Raw genomic sequence first — 6,849 nt, 5'->3', positions numbered from 1 at the left:
GCACCCGCACATGGCGGGCTGTGTGGAGCGAAGGGTTTGCAGACGGTCCCTGGCTCCCAGTGGGTGGGTGGAACTTTGCAGACGGACCCTGGTTTGCAGTAACTGCGGGTGGGGAGTTTGCAGATGCTCCCTGGCAGAGGGGCGGAGCTAGTTTCCCTTCCAGCTGATTCGGGGCTTCCTGTATCGGAAACAAGGGGGAAGGTACCCGGGGTGCGGATCGGGCTGCGGGATCTGGCCCCCAGAGGCTGCTCCCCTGGGGTCCATGATCCCCTCCATCTTCTCTGGGTCCAGGGGCCCCTTCCAATCTTTGTGTGGGTCCTGCCCCGCCCTGTGTCCAGGGGTCCCCCCCTTCACCCCCAGCCTGGGCCAATCCCCCTGATTCGGGGCTTCACCCCTGCAGAGTCTCCCCTCCCTGGAAGTGGGGGCCATGTGTGATGGGGCAGGTTGGGGGGGGGGGCGTTGGAGGGACGTGACTCCTAAACCTTCCTGGTTCCAACCCATCCTCCCACCTTTTTGTTCCTTTACAGACTTCTCCCTGCATGGATCTCCGGGTGCCCATCCCCGTGGTGCCCAGCCGGGTCTGTCCTGCTCCCCACAGGCTCTGGGGGCTGCTGGGGGTCTGTTCCCCGCTCGGACCTCACCCCCCGGCAGAGTGACTCAGCCTCGGGCGCTCTGCCAGAAGCAGCTGCAGCAGCGAGAGTCGCAGTTGGTGAATTGCTGTAGCTTTCACGCTGACTCACTTTCTCCAGCCTGGGAACTCGGCATCAGAGTTAAATCCCAGGGACAAACAACCAGCCTCCCTTCCCTGCCAGAGCCTTTCCCGGGGCCTCCGCCATTTCCCGGCCTATGGCGCTTACCCTGGAGCAGGCGAAGAGGCACCTGGCTATGAATACCTGCTCCGTTGGGTTGCGGCAGCATCGCAGGCCCTGCTCTGGCACCGGCCCGGGGCTAGGGGTGGCAGGCACATGAGGTTACACTGGAGGGAAGCTGCACATTTCTGGGTGTGGGTAGCTAGGCATTGGCACAGCTCACCCGGGGCTGTGGTGGATCCTCCATTACGGCCAGCATTTGATGTGGGACGGGGGTGGGGGTTGGGCCTCAGTTTCCCCAGGAGTTCATTCCGGGCCCTCCCGGGCATGCGGGTTACCCGGGTGATCCCAACGTTCCCGTCCGACTTCGGCGCTGGGAATTCTCCAGCTGGCCCAGCGGCGGCGAGGTAACATGGGGCCCCGAGAGCGGGGTCTGGAGCAATGTTACCTCTAATTTTTTACATGTATGTGCAGAATTAATTTTGTTATGTGCAGCAATATGGAGGTGATGTGTGGTGGGGGTGGGGCCCAGGGGTTCAGAGTGTGGGAGGGGGCTCAGGGCTGGGTCAGAGGGCTGGGGTGTGGGCTCTGGCTGGGGATGCAGGCTCTGGGGTGGGACCCCAAATCCCCTTGGAGACCCCTCTCCACCTGGGAATGGGGGCATCACCCAGAGAACCTGCCCCACTGACTCCCAGCTCCCGTCCCTCCCCTCCCAGACATCTCCCCTGGGGGGGCTGACAGACAGGAACCCCTGACCTTCTCCCCTGTCTCTAACTGTGACCCCAACCCCCACCTGTCACCTCTTCTCCAGCCCCTGGAGACACTAACCCGCCCAACTGCTGTGGGCACCTTTCTGGGAGCTCCCTGCTGACCCCCCACATACCCTCCCTGCTCCCCAGCTGTAGGGCACCCCCAGAGCTGAGCGCAGCACCTAGCGCTGCCCCCCAGCTCTACACAGAGGTGCCCTGCCCCAGCTCCTGCCTGCCACGCCCTCCTCACACCCCCGGGGCACTGGCCCCTGGTTGGCCCCAGTTCTACTCTGAGCCCCCCCTAAAATCCCCATCAGCTTCCCCCCAGCTCCCAGCCCCTCTCCAAGCGCCCACCATGGCCCCCTGTCAGCTGCCCCCAGAGGCCCCTGCCCCTCTCTGAGGGTCTCCCCCCCCAGGAAGTTCAGGAACAGCCTCCTCAAGCGAGCCGAGGGGCAGAAAATCCTTCCCAGGGGCTGGCTGGGGGGGTCTTGCCCCCATGCTTGGGGCTCACTGACCCCCATGTGTGGGGTGGGGAAGAGATTTTCCCCAGCGTCAGATTGGCAGAGATTCTGGGGGGTTCATCCCCCTCGGCAGCCGGGGCACTTGCTGGTTTGTACAGGTGTAACTAGGGGGGCTCTGGGACCTGACGTCTGTAAGCTGGAGCTGTCACAGGGGGATGAGGGGCTGGGGCTGACTGTGGGGGTGGGGTAGGGGCAAGGGTCTGGGACCAGATGAGATGATCAGGATGGTTCCTTCTGGCCTGAAAGTCTCTGAGTTTATCCTCCCCAACCCCATTCCCTTCTGAAAGCCCCCCTCAACCTTCCTTGGCTCCCCCAGCCCCTCTCTGAGCCCCCTGGGACACCCTGCTGCTGCCCCCGGTACTTGGCACAGGTGCCTGTCCCAGCACGGGCTGCAGAAAATGGCTCGTAGCGGCACCAATATCTCGGAGCCCCCCACGTTGGTCTGGAGCTGCTGGACGCGCTGCAGGGACTCGGCCATGGTCTGTTGGGTGTATCCCACGCTCTGCCTGCGGGTGGCGCCAAGGGGTTAGGGGCCGGGACAGCTGGAGCCGGGGACACCCCGACCCCAGCCAGTCCTGCCCCCAACCCAGGGAAACCCCAACCCCAGCCAGCCCTGCCCCCCGTCAGACCTGTCCTGACCAGCCCTGACCCCAGCCCACAGACACCCCTCAACCCCAGCCAGCCCTGCCCCCTAACCCAACCAGCTCCCTCTCTGCCCTGCCCCCCTGACTCATGGGTAGAAGGACTCAAACCGAGACCAAAGTCGTAGATGTTGAAATAACAGACCAGGGACAAACTATTCAACAGCAGGACCAGGGTCTCCTGGGGACAGACAGATGGACGGAGTCACCCCCCCAGGCCCAACCAGCCTGGTCTGCTCCCCCACCCCCAGCTCTGCCCCCTGCGCCCCCCTGGCTCTGCCCCACTGGCCCAGCCAGCCTGGGCTGCTCCCCCATACCGGATCTGCCCCACGGGCCCAGCCAGCCTGAGCTGCTCCCCCAGCTCTGCCCCATGGCCCATCTAGCCTGGCCTCCTGCCAGGCTTACTCCTGATGGAATTTCTGCACCACTGCGCACACGCAGAACTCATGTGTCTGGCAGAATTTTTTTCCTACAGAAAATACATTTCTGCCTGAGAAGTGCTGCAGTTCCGCCTTTCACCCACCAGAAGCCGCTGCGGTTCCAGAACAGCCAGCAGCATGAACTCAGCCGGTTGTTGTGGTAAACAGCGTAACTGCAGCACTTCTGGGGCAGAATGTATTTTCTATGGGGAAAAAAAATTCTATGCGTACCCAGTGCTGCAGAATTCCCCCAGGAGTAGAAGTTCATCACAGCACCCTGCTGGCAGAGCCAGATTAGGACAGACAGAGGGGGGCATATGGGGCTGCGGGGGGGGACAGACTGGGGCACAGGCTCAGGAGCTAGTGGGGTGACACCATTGAGCCAGGAGCTGAATGGGAGTGGGAGTGCAAGGCCACATGGGAACAGGGGCAGGGGAGATGCAGGAACACATGGGGATGGGTGTGTGTGCGGAGGGGGGACAGGGGCAGATGTGGTTGTCTGAATGGGAGAGGCTGGGAATCAGCCAGGATCTGCATGGGGGAGGCTCCCCAACTCCCTAACTATCTGCCACTCCCCCCAAAAAACCTGTTCCATACTTCTTCTTTGAGTGATTGCTCAGGTGTATTACACAGTAGGTGTGCATGCTCGCCACTTGCACCAGTGCCGGAAGTTTTTCCCTTAGCAGTACCCATACTCGGGGAGCGCTGCTATGACCCCTAGAGCAGCGCCTCTATAGCACTCCCCCACCCTCAGTTTCTTCTTGCCGCCAGTGAAGATAGTCGGAACTTTGTGCTCCAGCTCTGCTGCAGCCTTTCTACTCGACCTTAGTGGTACAGAGAGACATTAGACTCCATGCTCTCCTGATGGAATCGGCGTTGGCCCCAACTCCGGCACGCCGGGTGGACTCGGCACCCGCCGCCGCGTCGTCAGTGCGTAGCGAGGCCCCCTCTACCAGCTGGCACCGCTCCCCGTCCAAGAAACAGGGAAAGGGCCCTACCTCGCAGTGGCGCCGAGACAAGGAAAGAGGGGAGGCTGGTCCCATGTCGGGCAGCCTACGGTCTCCCTCGCGCTCAAGACCACCGACTCGTGTTGAGCGGAGCAGCCTGGCGCCGTCTGCCTGCACATCTCCGCCAGTACGGATGCCGTTGATGTTGGAGGTGATGCAGGCTGCAAAGGACATTATGAGTCTGCCTGTTCCAGGCACGCAGCCGCTGACGGCTCCCCAGTCCTGGGGCAAGCCCCCATTGGGTGCCCATCAGACCTCTCCTGCGGGCCGCAGTCCTGCTCCGAGGGCCGCTCCCTGCACCGTTCGACGCGCAGTGACCAATCGTCCGGCAGCTCGCGCCCTCCCTCGATGCCGACCAGGGCATACCGGTCACCACCCTCACGGGAGTCTCGGGGACCCTGTACACCGCCTGCCAGCAAGCACAGGCATCAAGAGAGGCGCCGGGAACGTTTCCCTTTGCGACGTGACTACCGCAGCCATTCTCGACAGGATAGATGTCATCGTTCTCATTCCAGTTCCCGCTCAACTAGACGTCGCGATCGGGATTCCCCTCGCAATGACTCGGCACCGGAACACCGGAGCTCCCGCCGCCGTCATGGGTACCAAAGTAGCACTTCGGGCGGGTACCGGTCCTCGACGTTGAGGTCCAGGTCCCAATGGAGGCGACATCGCAGGCACTGCGGCTCATACCGTTCCCGTGAGACTGTGCGCTCGATGGTGACCTCGGCCTCGGCACCCAGCCGCCCATCCCCGGCCTGCGCGCCCCAGCTGGGGCAACTACTGCCACCGGGCCCGCAGCCAGATCAGTAGCAAGGGGCCCTGTGGCAGGGACAGTGGTGCCAGTGGGCACCATGGCCACCGATGGCCGCCCAGACGGGGACCCACTCGGTTGCCGGAGCGTCTCAGGCCCCATCAGCCTCATCCGGCTGTGTAAGAGACAGATCGGCGGGCCACGAGTCGGCGGACCCGCGCCTGGACTCTGATCCAGGGCTCGACCCACCAGTACTGGCTGAGGCCCACGGCTCTGTGCCGGCCCTTTCCCTGGCACTGGATGACACCATAACGGCGCCCCCGCCATCAATCCCTCAGGAGGACTTTAAGGTGCACCAAGACTTGCTAAAGCAGGTGGCAGCCAGCCTCCAGCTGCAGGCCGAGGAAATGGAGGGCCCTTCTGATTCCCTCTTTAACGTGCTGTCCCCCTCGGCACCGGGCCACGTGGCTCTGCCCCTGCACCAGGGTGTAGCCAACATTTCCAGCACCCTGTGGCAAACTCCCGCCTCCTTGGCCCCAATCTCCAAAAAGGCTGAAAGGAAGTACTTTGTGCCCACCAAGGACCATGAGTACCTCTATTCCCACCCGGCATCTAACTCGCTTGTGGTAGAGTCGGTAACCCACAGAGAGCGACAGGGCCAGCCAGCGCCTACCCCCAAGAATAAGGATGCCAGATGACTGGACTCCTTTGGTAGAAAAATTTATTCCTCGTCAAGTTTCCAACTCAGGGTAGCCAACCACCAGGCCTTGCTGAGCAGATATGACTTTAACTTGTGGGAGTCTCTGCCTAAGTTTGAGCCTCTCCTCCCAGACCGGGACAGGAAGGACTTTAAGGTCCTGGTGGAAGAGGGGGCGGGCAGCACCAAAAGCGGCCCTGCAAGCGACATCGGACGCAGCCGACACTGCAGCCCGCTTGATGGCTTCGGCGATTTCCATGCGCAGAGCGTCGTGGCTCCTCCTGTCTGGACTGTCGACGGAGGCCCAATCCCTTATGCAAGACCTCCCGTTTGATGGGAAAGTGCTCTGCGTAGACCAGACGGATGTCAGGCTGCATGGGATGAAGGATTCCCGTACCACCCTGCAGACCTTGGGCCTCTACGTCCCTCCGGCTAAGGACAAGGCCAAACTGCAACCGTCGGCTCAACCTGCGAGGAGCAGATACGAGCCCCCGTATAAAAGACTGAGAGACCAAAAACGCCGGTCTCAGCGACAGTCCCGCTCTGCCCCGCAGCCCGGGCCCTCTAACGACAAGAGGCAGGGAAAGAGGCGTTTTTGACTATTTGCAGGGGGGCACCGGGCCAGTTGCCAGGGAGACCCCCCGATTAATAATGTTTGTGTTCTGCAACCGTTTGTCTGCCTTCCGCATGGTGTGGTCCCGCATAACGTCGGACCAGTCGGACCTGGGGGCGGTAGAAAGAGTACCAGTAGAATTCCAGGGCAAAGGGTTCTACTCCCGGTACTTCCTGATCCCGAAGGCCAAAGGGGGCCTCAGGCCCATCCTGGACCTCCGGGGCCTGAACAGTGTTCTGGCCTGCTCCAAGTTCCGCATGGTGTCCCTGGCCTCTATTATCGCTTCCCTGGACCAGGGGGACTGGTATGCGTCCCTGGACCTCCAGGACGCGTACTTCCACATCCATATTTTCGAGGGGCACAGGCGCTTCCTCCGCTTCCTAGTGGGGCTGGACCACTACTAGTTTGTGGTCCTTCTGTTTGGCCTATCCATGGCTCCCAGGGTTTTCACGAAGTGTATGGCTGTGGTAGCAGCCTACCTCAGGCAGGACGGGGTACAGATCTTTCCTTACCTGGACGACTGGCTCCTCAAGGGCGACACTCATTCCGAGCAACAGAGGGTCCTGTGGCACCTTTGAGACTAACAGAAGTATTGGGAGCATAAGCTTTCGTGGGTAAGAACCTCACTTCTTCAGATGCAAG

This window comes from Trachemys scripta, chromosome 12, assembly GCF_013100865.1.
Source record: "Trachemys scripta elegans isolate TJP31775 chromosome 12, CAS_Tse_1.0, whole genome shotgun sequence".
Taxonomy (NCBI): domain Eukaryota; kingdom Metazoa; phylum Chordata; order Testudines; family Emydidae; genus Trachemys; species Trachemys scripta.
The sequence above is the reverse complement of the archived record's forward strand: the minus strand, read 5'-3'. Positions refer to the sequence as shown.